We start from the raw sequence: 14972 nt of genomic DNA, 5'->3' as shown, positions 1-14972 counted from the left end.
GAGAATTGAGGGCTAAATTAAGGCAATACATGCAGCTGCTTGGGCTGTTGACTGAGTGTTGACAATGTCTTTACTATTTTCTCTAGTTCACTGTAAATATGGCTAAGAATGTGTTAACATATATAAATATGTATGTTGACACAGAAGGGGAAACAAATTGTCACACCGTGTCTAATTCCCTTATTCAGCTGCTGCATGTGTACACAAATAAAATAAAATCTTTAGCTTTTGGTCTCAAAGGGCCAAGAGACGCTTCACGTGTTGCACATAAATCTCAAGCTGGAATGAAGCCCAGAATTTTAGCTCCCAGAGAGAGTGAGTTTTAAATGATTTCTTAATGAATTTCGGCACAACCGGTAACAACACAATACAGTATAAGGCAAAACCGCAGTATTTGGAGCCATGCCCGTATTTATATTACTTAGAAACTAATTTATAAAAACCTTGACCATCGCTCTGTTGTAAAGTCGAAAGTGAAAAAAAAGGAGTCAACTCTGAATCACGCGAACGAGTCTGTCTGTCGTTCTAATTTCAGATTCGGGGCAGATTTGCATCATTCCGTGTAATGCCCGCGTACGTTCCTTTTGCGATACTCCACGCAGTAGACCAATCACGGCAGACAAGACCATTTCACCAATTAGATCAGAGTAGGCTGACAGAAAGGTGGGGATTAGACAGATGAATCGACGAACGAATCAGCTGAGAGTCAGTCAAGAGGTAAGGTAATAATAACTGCCTAATAATCATTCGAAATTTAACTCCGTGTATGTATGTAAACTTGTTGTTGGACATTCCATAAACCAAACTAGGACAATAAAAATCACAAAATATTTACTCTTTAAGAGGATTCTCACTGTGTGCCAGCTAGCACAAATGTGTCTGAGAAGGTCTAAGATGGGGTAGCCAGACTGCTAAAACCACACCCCAGAAATGGGAAAATGTGTAAAAGCCATTGGGCCAATATGCTGGGCTGCTATACTCCTCACTTGAAGGTCAAAAGAGAGGCTGAACAACCATGAAATGACCCCTGAGGGAACAGGACCACCCCTCTGAAATTGCTCAATAACAGATAATTTTTTTTTTATCACAACATTACCCATAGACATTGAATTTCCTATTTTATTTTAAATAAACTTTCTCTCTGGAGCCACACCCACTGTCTTGAGTCACCTTTCCACAACTTATATGCACAAACACATCAAATGAGCATATTTTCACCTTTGCCAATCTGTCATATATCCAGAGTATTTTGTCAGCAGTTTTTCATAACTCTCTTTATTTCTGCACTCTCACTCTCTTTCTTTAATAATGTTGAAGGTTATATGATACATTCTGATGATAAATCTAGGACTGAATAAAAGGACTCGGAACAACAAAGGATGGTCACTTTCATCTCTCTTTTAGTCACACACACATAGACTGTAAATGGGTAAATTCTAGATTGCAAGGCCACACTATTCTTCAAACGAATGTCGTTGGTGAGAGTGGAATGTGCAGAAGTGAACACAATAAAGGGTGTCGCGTACACTTACTTACTGGTGTGCTCCATATAGGGTAACAAACATTTGCAGCCAATGCCCATATTAGAGAAGTTGATTTCCATTCGCATATATATGCATTTTTTCTTTGTAAGCTATACGAGTAGCAATAACGACATTAACACATATTATAAAAAGTAACGTTAAATCCTAACAAAAAATTCTCCCTGCATGTGTTTGAGCCTTCACTGGTGAGAAAATAATTCATGTGCAGGTTTTGTTTCAATTTAAAGTAAACATTTGCTTCAATAAGTGCCAAATCCTCAGGTAAAACATCTCGCCCAAAAATTAAAAGCGTAGACGTAGGGATGAGGAGTTGACTCTAAAAAGGGTCGATTCCTCGTCTCTTCAAGAGCATATTCCCCGCGATCCCACTTTTCAACCTTTAGTGTCACCATTCCGAGTGCTTTTAATAACCTCCGCCCACAGGAATGTGCCAAAAAAAAGGGTGAGGTCTTCCTTAGAAAAGTGGAAGAGTTGCTGCAGTAGTGTTTGGTTATCAGAGATTGTAAACATTTAATAAGCATTCAGCTACACACTTTCTAGCTACACAACCTGTGCATTGTGATTGGTCGAATACAGCAAGCGTGTGACGGAGTTGTAATGCTTTTTACCATATTTGGATACAAATTGCTGCATTTTGTTTACTGTTGTGTGTCCATTTACCTGCTCTGCATGTTTGCACTACTGTTGTCAAAACGTATCTGCTGCTTTTCATATCTTTGGTGGGAGAGAAGCAACCCGCAAGGAGCGGAATAGGTGAAAATAAAGTGTGTTTGGCGCTTGATAAGATATTAGGCAAAAGATCAATTACATAAATGTTCTTGATAGCGCGTGTGATGTGATTATTCGCTGTTTAGACGCGTGGCTCAATTTAAACAACCAAGATAGAAGGGCGTAACTGGTCTGATAGCACAAAAAAACTCTCTGTGATGGTGTGCTCGTTGCACAAATGCATGTGAATTTGCTGGTAACTTTGGAAATAGCTTGCCAGCCAACAGTTCCAAAACATGTGAAGTTGCCTTCATTTATTTCATATCCGTTTTCCTGACCCCGTTTTGAATGGCAGTGGGAGTCGAGAATTTGAGTCGACTCCAAAAAACCCGGAATCGAACACCCCTACGTGAACAAGCTGTAGAACTGGAAAACGAAATGACTGTTTGCTAAAAGAATCTAATCAAAAGATTCATTCATTCATTCGTTCATTTTTTGTTTTTTATTGTGGTTAATACATACTTGAAATTAATACCCCGACAAAAAAACAGTGGTACTTCTGTTTGAACTATTCCAACTGAACAGCGAAATGGTTCCCACTTCATTAAAAAGATCCAATTCAAAGGTTCACTGATTAACAGCGTGAGTGAGCTGTATGAAGTATTTGAACTAAAACGTGAAATTTAGACTGTTCGCGGGCCTACCAATTATTAATATCAAACGAAAAAACAATATTAATCTTAAAAAAACTTGTTTTCACTGCCTCGATCTCCTACAGATCTCACACAGGCCCATATCAAAAAGTAAAACATGGCCGTTTGTGTGCTTTTTGAATAGCACAGTATTACTTTATGATGGATGGTACTTGGATAAGGATCACGGACCACCTGAGTTGGAAAATCAGGAAAAATACAATGTATGTGTTTTGGCTGTAGTTATCTGATGAGTTATAGTTCGTCTTAACTCGATGAGATTCGGATCGAGAACAGACAGACAGCTGGCTTAATGCTGGAATGTGTATTTGTGTGTTCGATTTAATATATACAATAAATAATATAACTATATTAATTATTGTCTTACAACAGGAATAACTTGCATAAACATAAAAGTGGGAATATTTTAACTATTGCATTGTAAAATAAGGAAAAGTTAAAACGCAAAGATGTAACTTAACCTCAACACAGATGTGTACTATGGTTTATAACGCTCAATGTTAAAACAGCTGAGCTTCAACGCCAACCCACCCCGACATATGTGCCACTCTTCCATGTCTTGTCACCTCCTGTTTCCCGTCTTTCTCACCAGAACCTGAAATGTTACTTTGATCCTAGCTTGCACACTTGAACATCCTCAGTGGATTTAAGAAGCGCTACCCGTTTAACCAGCTGTGTCATTTTAAATTTCACTCTTCTATGTTTATATTCTTCCTCACAGTCTCTCATCCACAATCTGGCACATAGGGCACAGCGTTGAGACATTGCTTGTCACAGAAGTTATGATATTTGTCTTCTCACATATCTTTCTCTAGATGCAAACACAACTCAGCCTTCCTGAAACTGGAGTATCAAGAGTATTACGAGTATTCAGCTCATTTTTGAACTCCTTTTTTTTTTCTCTAGCTATCTATTTGTCTGTCAGAATTTAGCAATCCAGCATACGTTTCATTCCTCATTCTGTTCAAACTCTCATTAACTCTCTTGTAATTGCCTCAGAGCTCTAACATTCAGTCTTTTTGTTGTTGCTGGAAATGGTTTTCATTGTGTTCTCTCCAAAAATGGCATAATATACTTGTTAATTCCTATGAGCAGAAATATTGAGATTTAAATTAGGTGTGAGTGTGTGTTGCTGAGCAATTTATTCATCCATGCTTTTAAAAAAAACATCCTTGCGTTACCCAGAGATTTTACTCCAGTACTGTTGGGTATGAGATGAATGTTACGATTAAATAGACAAAAAGAAACTAAAGCATGTATTAGGCTTGTGCCAGTGGAACGTTATTATGTGGCGATAATTGATGAAGCTTTTGTTATGGTAGACGGTAGGATCACGGTGATGAAATGCTTTACAAAAACAGGTCAACAACATAAGCCAATATCAGTGTTTTGTTATTGTTATTAAACAGTGTTATTGTTTCAAAAACTAGTTTAATGACTTTTTCCAAATATCAACCAATAAATAGAAAGTTCATCTTATTATCAGGTATTAAATTAAAGTCAATATACTTATTTTTTCATGAAATATTGTTAATAGCTTATCATTGATGGTCATTTTCTTAATATATGTTCATGGTCATAATGTTCAGTTCAATGTTCAAAATTCCAGGTGGCCAGAAGCACCCAAAACATTTTAACACCACCAATCTCATCAGAAATTTGAAGGTTAGTCACGTAAAGGAGGATGAGCAGTTTTCGAAGTTAATAGCGCTAAGAGAGAGCGGGACAGTTCAGCAGCTCAAGCGCCACTTAGCTGCAGAGGTCGCGTTTACTGAAAATTCTCTGTGATTTCTTTTTACCAGTGACTGAAAAATCTGAAAAAAAAGCTTTCGGTAAAAGAGATGTTTCAAAAGCATCAACCCTACTGCAAGGACTGTAAGTAGGATAAGAAATATCAGATAAAATATGGAAGACATTTGCTTTGATCATCTGCTACTATACATTGTGGAAGACGAAGGGTTCACAGGCTGCTATGTGTAAATTCTGTATGTTACTATTCAATTGTCAAATTAGACTTTATCTTCTCTTAATTTGAATACTTGATATACCTTGTTGTTAAATATAGTTAAATAAATAATCTTACTAAGAAAGCTTTAAATAGCTCCTGAAATCGGTGATCGAACGATACAGCTTTCAGTGATCGAGGATCGGCCCAAAAAATCCTGATCGGAGCACCCCTAATATAAAGCATGCAATCTTGGAACTTTAGTTCGGCTATTTGTTTTTATGTGGTATTCAGAAACACATAAATATGAGATTGGCGTGACAACTCATATTTCACCTTAGGTCGCATCACTCCGCCTTTTCCCGTTCTTCCTCACGTGAGGCTGTTTACATCAGAGCGCGCGATTGCGCGATTGACGCTTACGCAGTATAAAGTGTTGTTTTATCCAGTCAAAGGAAAAGATAAAATGCACATTTTTCTTCACAGTGATTTGATGTGCCCACAATAACAATACCGTGCATTTTCACTACCATGGTGTACCGTGTTACAGAACACCGGCACATTGTCTTTTAAGAATATTATTAGTTAGAAACATAGTAAGAAACACTTTTGGGGTTTTAAGTATGTTCTGAAGCTTGAGTTTATTCTAGCTACTTATGTGATAGAAAAATAGTTTGAGATGTCCTCTATCTATTCCAGCTTCCAGATTGCAAACAGATGTACGGATTGATGTTAGTTAGAATTGTGTTTTTTTAAATCAATGTGTTTGTCAGGTGTGAAACATTGTAGTATGTCATTGTGTGGTGTAATTCTAAGGATCAAATTAAGTTTCAGATGTATGCATTTGTTAAAGTACACTGACTGCATGGGACATAGTTGTGAACATCATAAACTAGAGGAGTGATGAAATGATTATGTTTAAAAACTGAGGGAGATACTGAATCAACCAATATGTGTCTAGAATAACCGAGTAAAGCATTAAAAGATTTAAAGCTGATATTTTTAGAAAAAGTTTGAAATGTCTGAATCAAAGTTGGAAACACAGTCAAAACAGCAGACTAGCTGGTTATCAACATATATGCAGACGTAACTTGTTACTTTCTGTTCGTTCTTTCTCGGTGGAAAATATTACATCAATATCTGGAAGTTTTTACATCATTCTTTAGTCACTATAGATTCAAGTTGGAACTCTGTTCCAAACACACGTTTCCAAAAACTGTCACCATCACTCTTAGAAAATTTTCTTCTGATCCCTTAATGAATTCATGATGAGTTTGTTCTTCTAATTTTATGCCAGTAACATTTCATTAAACTAATTCACTCCTACATCACAAAATGTTATTATGAGGATTATTATTGATTAAATTATATTCACCCTGAGTATCACCTACCCAAATTCCAGAATATTTATCAGTTGTCTATACTTGGTACCTATACTACATGTCTGAAACCGATGATCACAAATCACAAAATATCAACTTTATTCTACTTTTCTCTCTTACTGCCAAGAAACACAATAGAATTTATTTAACAGAAATATAACAACAAGCGACATGAGATCTCTCTTATTGTCTACATTGTACAGTCAAACATTTAGTGTACATAGCATATTATCAAAATCCATCTGTTCCCTCTATATGTACTATATATATACAGTATAAATTCACAAACGTACATGTATTTAAGAAAAATTAGTAATATATAAAAATTCACATTACATATGAATATAAACATATATGTACACACACCCACTTTGTTTTAGTGCTGTCAATCGATTAAAAAAATAATCGGATTAATTGCACATTACATTAATGTTTTACATACACTTTTACATTTTCATATTCCCACATTTAATCTACAAAGTAATGTAGAAAGATTTACGTTTATGTGACAGAAAAGCCAGTGACAATAAATTATTTATTCCTCGTATTGTTTCTATCTTCAGCAGTAACTGAAACTTCTGAAGGAGTAGGTCTATCAAAATATATGTGTTATCAGTTATAAGCACCGCATGAAGAGGAAAACGAACCAGTACGCTATCAGCGTATATTAATAGATTTTGTTTTTCCATTTAGTTATTTTATTAATTTGAATTCAGTATATGTATTTCTTGTTTTTTAAATGCTTTGTTCATTGAAACGAAACTGCACGTTTCCATTAAAGCCACAATATGGAATATTTAGTTATGAATAAAATCACTTGCACAGTGTGATATATTTCATCCAGTTGTGTACTTACATTATCCCAAAATTTTCCCAAAATTTTCAAATCCAGAGAAATTCCTATTCAAATTAATGGCCCGTCCCTTGTCTCCATTGTATTTGTCATATATCAGTGACTTAATATCCGGTGCGCCGCACTTCACTTAGTTGCATTGTATAATCGATTTTAGTAAAATGTATAAAGTATTTTTGAAACACTATAAAGAATGTGCCACGCTGTGTTTATTTATGTTTATTAGATCATTGTGTCATAATTGCATCATTAGTCTCCCATGCAGAGCATTGTTTGTGTGGCACATAGAGTTTCCACCTACTGTCAAGTCAAGTCAACTTTATTTATATAGCACTTTTTACATTTTTTATTGTTACAAAACAGTTGTACATAAAACATATTGACTATAAGCAAAACATTTAAAGCACACATTTAAGATAAGGGAGAAAGAAACACAGTTCAAATATTAAACAGACTATAATTTCTATATGTAATATTAATTAAGTAAAACTTTAAAATACTGTCTGAATAGCTCTCCATGTCAGTGATGAGGTTCCATGACATGGAAGTATGTAGGGAGTAGGCAGCTCAGTAAATTTAGAAAAAGAGATAATGTGAGAACACAGAGGAAATCTCGAAGCCTCTAATAGACTCTAATGAGTGTAATTGGGTTGAGGATTGTAGATAAGACTGTGCAGAAGAATCAAGAAGCCTTACAGCTCTGCACATATACAGCAATGTCACACCAGGGAAATGGTGTATACGCAGGGTTCTGCATCCCAAAAGCGTACTTGAGGGGGCTAGTGACTCACACTTGTTTCAGGTCAGAGCTGCTGGTGCTCTTCTGAGCATTTCATTATCTCAAACTCAGACTGAGTGAAGGGACTAAGGCATGTCACCATAGGCAAAAAACCCAGATTAACTACAGAGAAATTAACTACAGAGAGCAGTGTAAGAAAGATCTTGAACAAATATTAGAAGTTTTGGGTAGCACACACACATATGCGATCACTCATTGCTGTTGTGCTCATTGCGGTTTTAATGCTAAATTCTTCTTCACTCCTTGAAGGATTTGACAAGCATGTAAGGGTTTGGGCAAACATTGAAATGCCACCACTTTCTCACTCTTACCTTCGATCAGTCTCTCTGTCATTCTTTCTCGTAGCTCCCATCTTTCTTCTCTTTGTCACTTGTCAGTACTGTCTGTAAATGCCAGCTGAAAGAGTAGCTATAAATTCACCCGTGCCCTGTGCACAGGTCATTCATCAAATCCATCATCCATTGTCTCATACGCAAAGAAAAGTAGTCTTTTGAACAACACGTAAAGTGTTTTGGTTTATTTTATATACACTATATGGTCTGGTGTAAAAATCTACAGAAATATATAGTTAAATTTTTGTCACTGCAAAAGTTCCATGTTTTTACTGCTTTTGTTATAATTTTCCAGTTTTTTCTGTAATCTGTGAATAATCTATAAAGAAACAGTAAAATTCTGTAAAATTACGGGTTTCTTTTAAAGAAAAGTTATAATTTTGTAAAATGTTTATAATCTCTTTAAATACTTCAATCATTGTTAAAGCATTGCTTCATCTAAATTAGTTGTGATCATTTGAATTCTGATAATTTAATGCTATTTGTCCTGCCACGAGTCACAATAGTAGACTTAAAAGAAATATTCATCTTAGATATCTATTTTATGCCATTTATGCTTTGTTTTGACTATTAAGGTTGTCAAATCATAACCTTGTGGTTATGGAAAGAGCTTTTTTATTCCAAATTCAAAACATTTTGTGCAAAAAAAAAGAATTGTGTACACTGTGAACTGGTCTTGTTTATTGTTTCAAACTGTTGTTTGAGGTCTACTTACAACATTTGCATGATTTTTGCGTTGTTGGAGACTTCTTTGAATTTGGTTAGAGACATAACGTAAGGTTACACATTTGCACGATTCACAGTTTTCGCATGGTATTAGTATTATGTGAGACCTTCGGTGATTTATAAATGACCTACCCACATTATTATTTCATGTGACAGATTCGCACATATGATTCTATATGACCATACCTGTCAGCATTTGAGACCCGTGATGGCGAACCGGACAAAAGATCACCGCAATAGCGGGTCTCAAATGTTACAAGACTTTCCATGATAAAAAACAAACAGGTGACTCCTGGTAATTTATGGATTTCACCCAGCACCTGAAATAATATCCAAACACTCCAAAACAGACTCCATTATCCGCAAACGGTGGATAAAACCTTGAAAAATGACAATATGAGCCCACCAAATCACAGAGATCCTGATTCGCACTGGCTTAAGATCAAAGACAACCTCTGCAATTGATACAAATGACTAGAGGTCCCCAGTAGGCATGGGCCGATTTCTGGTTTCAAGGTTTACCGACGTTAAAAAAATCTCAACCAATCACGTCATGTTGCATGTTGTTATTGAAACGACAAGTCTCTGTCATTGGTTAGCTGTGAAAAAGGGTGTTTTTTTCCAGAAAAGTTGAACAGACAGAGATGGAGAAAGATGCCGACGCTGACGTTTAAAAAAGCGTTCAGGACATTTATTCCATAGGATTATGATGTTAAACAGATGCTCAAATCAAGTCAGATTAAATACTATTTGGCTTTCTACCGAGGCAAATAACATGGATAATCAACCAGCCCAACATGAACTCGTTTGAAATAGGTGATAATGCTTACATTCCTGCAGTATAACTTGGACTGAAAAATAAATGTGTAGAAAGAAAACATGTCTCCAAAAACATTGTTCAGCTGCAGGTTCGATTACTGCTTTTTTACAGAATTTTTTTAATTGTTGAGATGCAGGTTGAGGCTCACTTGAGTGACTGTATTTTTTTTTAATTAATTAAGAAGAACTCGAATATTTATCTGAATGATTTTCAGGTGTTCAGTGGAAAAAAAAGTTTTATTAAAAAAGGACACATTGTAGATATGCAATAGTAATACTGTGACACCGTGTAACCGTGGTAGTTTTGCTCAAGGTTATCACACCGTCTCACAGAATCTCATACTGGCCCATCCCTAGTCCCCATGTAATACTAATCTCGTGCGAATAGTGCTCAGGGCAAATCAAGTGATCTCTAACAAAGCGACAATGGTCCATAGCACAACATTTTTTACTCACATAAGATTGCTGCACCATTCCTACCGGATCCAATATTGGTGGCATAGCACTGCTTTTAAATTTTTAAGTCTTTCCGCAAATCCAGTGTCGACCTGTGCCTTGTTCACAACAGAATCCTCCGAGAAATGAAACAAACATTTTCCCACATGAGCTGGAACGTCTTTAAAAATAAACTTTGAACACGCATTTCTTTTACCGGAATCAGAAGGAAGGTAATGCAGCGACTGGTTCTTCCACAACCAGGGGTGGCACAATATTTAGCCATCTTTAACGGCATGTTTGTTTATTGCTTGCTCGATCTATCTGGTTCCGCGCCACTTGTGTTCCTTCAGATTTGTCATGCGCGAACCAGTGGGCGGGGCTAGACAAGTAGTCATTGATATTCTGTCTGTGGAGGCGGTGTTCAACCTATCAATGTGGTCATAGATAAGTGCATTCCAGAACAAGGCGTTTGGTGGGCCTGGTGTCAATAACAGATGTAATCTCACAAACAAGGGCGTTTTCAGTTCTGACACTTACATGATGTTTGTGTAAATACCATTCCCTCTTATATAACCAAAGCTTGGGTTGAAATTGCGATTTGAATTCATACCTCCTTTTATTAGTACAGGGTGTCTTTTCTGTTTTGGGTTTAGGGTTATCAACACAAATCTCAAAATAATGTCATTGCAATTTTCAAGGTATCGACTGTAACGAGGAAGGATAGGACGAGAGCCATGAGGTAACGAGGCTGGGCCGGTGGCTTAAGTGATAGTTGGAATCAGCTGTGTGCACAACGGTCCCAGATATCTCACGGAGGAGATCGGGAACATGAGAGGAGGACTGCTGACGAGAGAGGACCGGACCCTGACATGTGTTAAGTTTGTGTTTATGTTCTTGGAACTGGCTGTCAACCATGATGTGGCTGCCGCCCTTTAACGTCTGTGTTATTGTTTGTTCATTTTGATTAAAAGTTTGTGTAACATTCACCGGTTCCCACCTCCTTCCTTCCCTACTTTGAACTGTATTACAGCGACATGTCTCTATGCGTTTGTAACACAATTCAATAAAATGGAAGGAAGGAGGCGGGAACCGGCAAACATTTAAACATTTAATAAATTAATATAACAGCCGGCGGCCCCTCACGGACGACCGCCGGCGAACAAAACATGAACATAAATATAAATACAAACACAACATAAGTTCGGGCCCGGTCCTCTCTCTTCGACGGTCCGGTCGCTCGTTCCTTTTATGCTCCCATCTCCTACGTGATTCGAGCCCGGTGTGCGCACAGCTGGCGCTAATTCACAATTACTCACCGGACTCGAACCACGGTCTCGCCCCGCCTACTCTACTACAGCGTTATTGATGCATTCGAGTACACTCAGCCTTTTCCCCAGTGACGAAATTTTTTCTTCATGATTTTTATGGTCATGTTAGAGGCTCCTGTAGAATAGTGCATGCCTAAAAGAGCACTTCCATGATCCCATGTTTCTACCATATTCTGTATTATTTCGAGAATAGCTGGTTTATTAATTTTTTACATAATAGTTCTTGAACTGTGCTTCTGTGTTGCTGGAACTGTATTTATGCACAGATATATGCATAGATATGTAAACAAGAGCTAAAAGCCAAGCGAACTTTATGATCATCAGGCAGATAATAATTACTTTCATTACAATGGATGGTAAACTAAACGTGCAAAAACTAGTAAGCTTCATTGGATGATAATATAACCAGTCTGCATTATTCTCTGACGCTCTTGCTTTCTCTTGTGGGTATATACAATTTGCTGCCTCTCTGATGAAGTTAACAGACTAATTAAGACGAAGGAAAACTTGTTTCCCAAGGGCAGTCTTTCCAATCCACCGCTAATTAAATCTAGAAAGTGTGAGTGATACACAGCCAGATCAGATGTGAAGGCAGATTTCATGATGAAGTAGAGAGAGAGAGATTGACTAATATTTGACTTTAAAGTTTTACAAGACACATGTATAGAACCTTGATACAGTCATTGTGGAAACGCTTGAGTAAAATGTTTCTAATAATCTTAAAAATCTTTTGATTTCAAGGTGTATGCTTAAATGTCTGAAATTCCTTTTGTAGACAAAAATATAATTGTGCCAACATATGTTTTTTTTTCTGAAGCAGTAAAGGATGCATCAAACCGTCACCCGGAGCAGCACGTTGGACCCACTCAGTTAACATAATTCCCAGTTACAGTTGCCCCACTCCAGAGTTTTGATGAGTTAACAATTATTTTGAAAGGTACAAAAGATAAAGCGTTTAAATTTTTTTTAATGGTATTGATGTTGATGCATTTTACCCGGGGTATTATTTTGCAATAATAGCATGTGTTGTGGTCAAGTAACGGAACACATTAATTAAATATAGGGCTGGGAAAGATGACGTGTTATTATCCTGTTACACATTAATGAATTAACAGCAACATTTATTTAATCGTGCATTAACGCAGTTTTTCAAGTATTGTTTTATTTCAAAAATCTGTTGCTTATGCATTAGCTAAACACAGGCATAAGGTACAGAAATATTTTTTGAAGTTTAGACAAAATTAAAGAGTCACACTTACAGGTTGTGATTCGGTGGAGCTAACAGGTCCAAATAAAGTTGATAATGCCCCCTCTTTGAAGGATAGTTGTTTAACATATCCTTCAGTGAACGTGCCAAGATTATTGAATCAATCTTAGTTGAAATGATGCGCACAGTAAAACGCTGGGATTATACTGCTATGGTGTTGTTTGAAAAAAAGGATTCTAACCATTGTTTCCTCGGAAGTTCTTCCTTTGGTTGTTTAAATAAGACAGACTTAGTTTCTCACAACGTAGAACACAGGTTCTAGACATGATGGACAAGCATCACAAACGAGCGACAATGTTTGGGGGTTAGAGACTCTGACTAGGTCAAGTCTTGTTTGCATGTTTCAGTGTCGACTCCCTTTTTTACAAGCCAATAACTTTGTTATTCAGTTTCCTCGGACTTACAACTTGGCAGACTGCTTACTTTCAAACACGACAATATAACACTGCATGAAATGTAATTTTCATGATTTTAATGTAACTTACTCTTTAACAACCCCATGCCATACTCTTTAAATAAACATCCAAAAACAAAACTGTGTTCCTGAAATTTATTTCTGATACAGTATAGGAACAAATATGGTTCAATGGTTCTACTCGACCATAAATTACTTGTTGAGTAATTCTCAACTTTTTCCCAATCTATTTCAACGTCTTCCTGGCATTTTGTATTAATTGCAGGTTATGCAACTAGAGAGAAGTGGTTGCGGGAGGGAATGACATATCTCTTATCCAATGTGTTTATAAGCTTTTTAAACACTGCACTGCAAACAGTGTTAATTGGGGTAATTTCTTTGTCTTTGAAATAAGCAATCGCGTCTGTTATCTCAGTTTGCCGTCAAGAGCCGGTTGGATACGGAGAAACGCTAACAGTTACAGTAACAAGGGCGTTTTCAGTACTGACACTTACAGAATGTTCGCTTGAATACGATTCCCCTTTATATAGCAAATGCTCAGTTTAAATTTGATGTCTTAATTCATGACACATTTAAAACATGAACTGTTATCGTAATAAGCTACGGTCATAAACATCCTTTTGACTCGTTTTTACATTGAGGACAGACTGGAATATTTAGATGCCTCAACAAGAGTTTTAAATCATAAATTAGGACAAGTTACTTAATGGGATAGTTCACCCAAAAATGTTCCAAACTTATATACATTTCTTTGTTCTGTTGAACACAATGAAAGATATTTAGAAGAATGTTAGCAACTGACATTTCTAGTAAAAAAAGGTATTCAATGGTGCCCCAAAACTGTCTGTTTTTCAAAATTAACAGAACAAGAAAGTATATATTTTTCTACAAATATCTTTCTATGTGTTCAATCAAACAAAGAAATGTATACAGATTTGTAACAATTTCAGGATGAGTAGTTCATTACAGAATTTTCATATTTTGGTAGAGTATACCTTCACAATATAGGCTAGTACACTGTTTAGTAGATTTACTAAAATGCCGTTAAATAGAAATCCTTGCTATAAAATTAATGTATACCTTTTTTAATATTCAGTTTTAATAACTTACTGCAGTTATACCTTACAGTAGTTTCTATTGCTACTAGACCAGCATTGTTGCAGCACATAAAAAATATTGTTTGCATGTTATCAAACCCAACTGTGTTACTGCATTTGCGCACATAATACCCATAACACTCAGATTCTTGGCTTTTAATAGTTAGTCCACTCTGACATTTATATTGGTTCCTTAATCCCCTGCGATGTCACCCCAAAGACTAACTATTAGAGGACACAACCTAAAATATCCTGTTCTATATCCATAAATGAACATTTTTTCCCATGAATGCATTATTTCTTCCAAAGTCCATCAGAATTTTTGCATATTTACAAAAGAGAAATGCATTAAATTACAACAATTGAAAGCCAGTTGTTAATGCTGAATACCAAAACCAGCACAGTTGGTTACGGTGTCTAAATACACAAGTAAAAAGTGTTATCGTTTTACCCTTGGCACATTAGAAGAAGCAGCATCCAGCTGGGAAAACCAAAATAGAAACCAATGAGGAATGAAAGGAAGCTGAAATTAATGATGATACATGAAGTAGAAAAGAATGAGCTGATAAAAGCAGAACTGAGCATACTGTATCTATACTATGGGCA

The 14972-nt window shown here is 36.4% G+C and overlaps 1 protein-coding gene across 1 annotated transcript in view; it reads right to left on the bottom strand.

Moving 5' to 3' along the window:
* Positions 1 to 10372, bottom strand: part of lamc3 (laminin, gamma 3) — a 121560-nt gene extending 111188 nt beyond the window's left edge. Inside the window, exon 1 of the mRNA XM_056746751.1 lies at positions 10278 to 10372. The gene's annotated coding sequence lies outside the window, so the exon portion shown is untranslated. The remainder of the gene's footprint in view (positions 1 to 10277) is intronic.
* Between the last annotated feature and the right edge of the window lie 4600 nt (positions 10373 to 14972).

Source organism: Triplophysa dalaica, chromosome 4 (genome assembly GCF_015846415.1).
Source record: "Triplophysa dalaica isolate WHDGS20190420 chromosome 4, ASM1584641v1, whole genome shotgun sequence".
NCBI lineage: Eukaryota > Metazoa > Chordata > Actinopteri > Cypriniformes > Nemacheilidae > Triplophysa > Triplophysa dalaica.
This window is presented reverse-complemented; position numbering and strand designations above follow the sequence as displayed.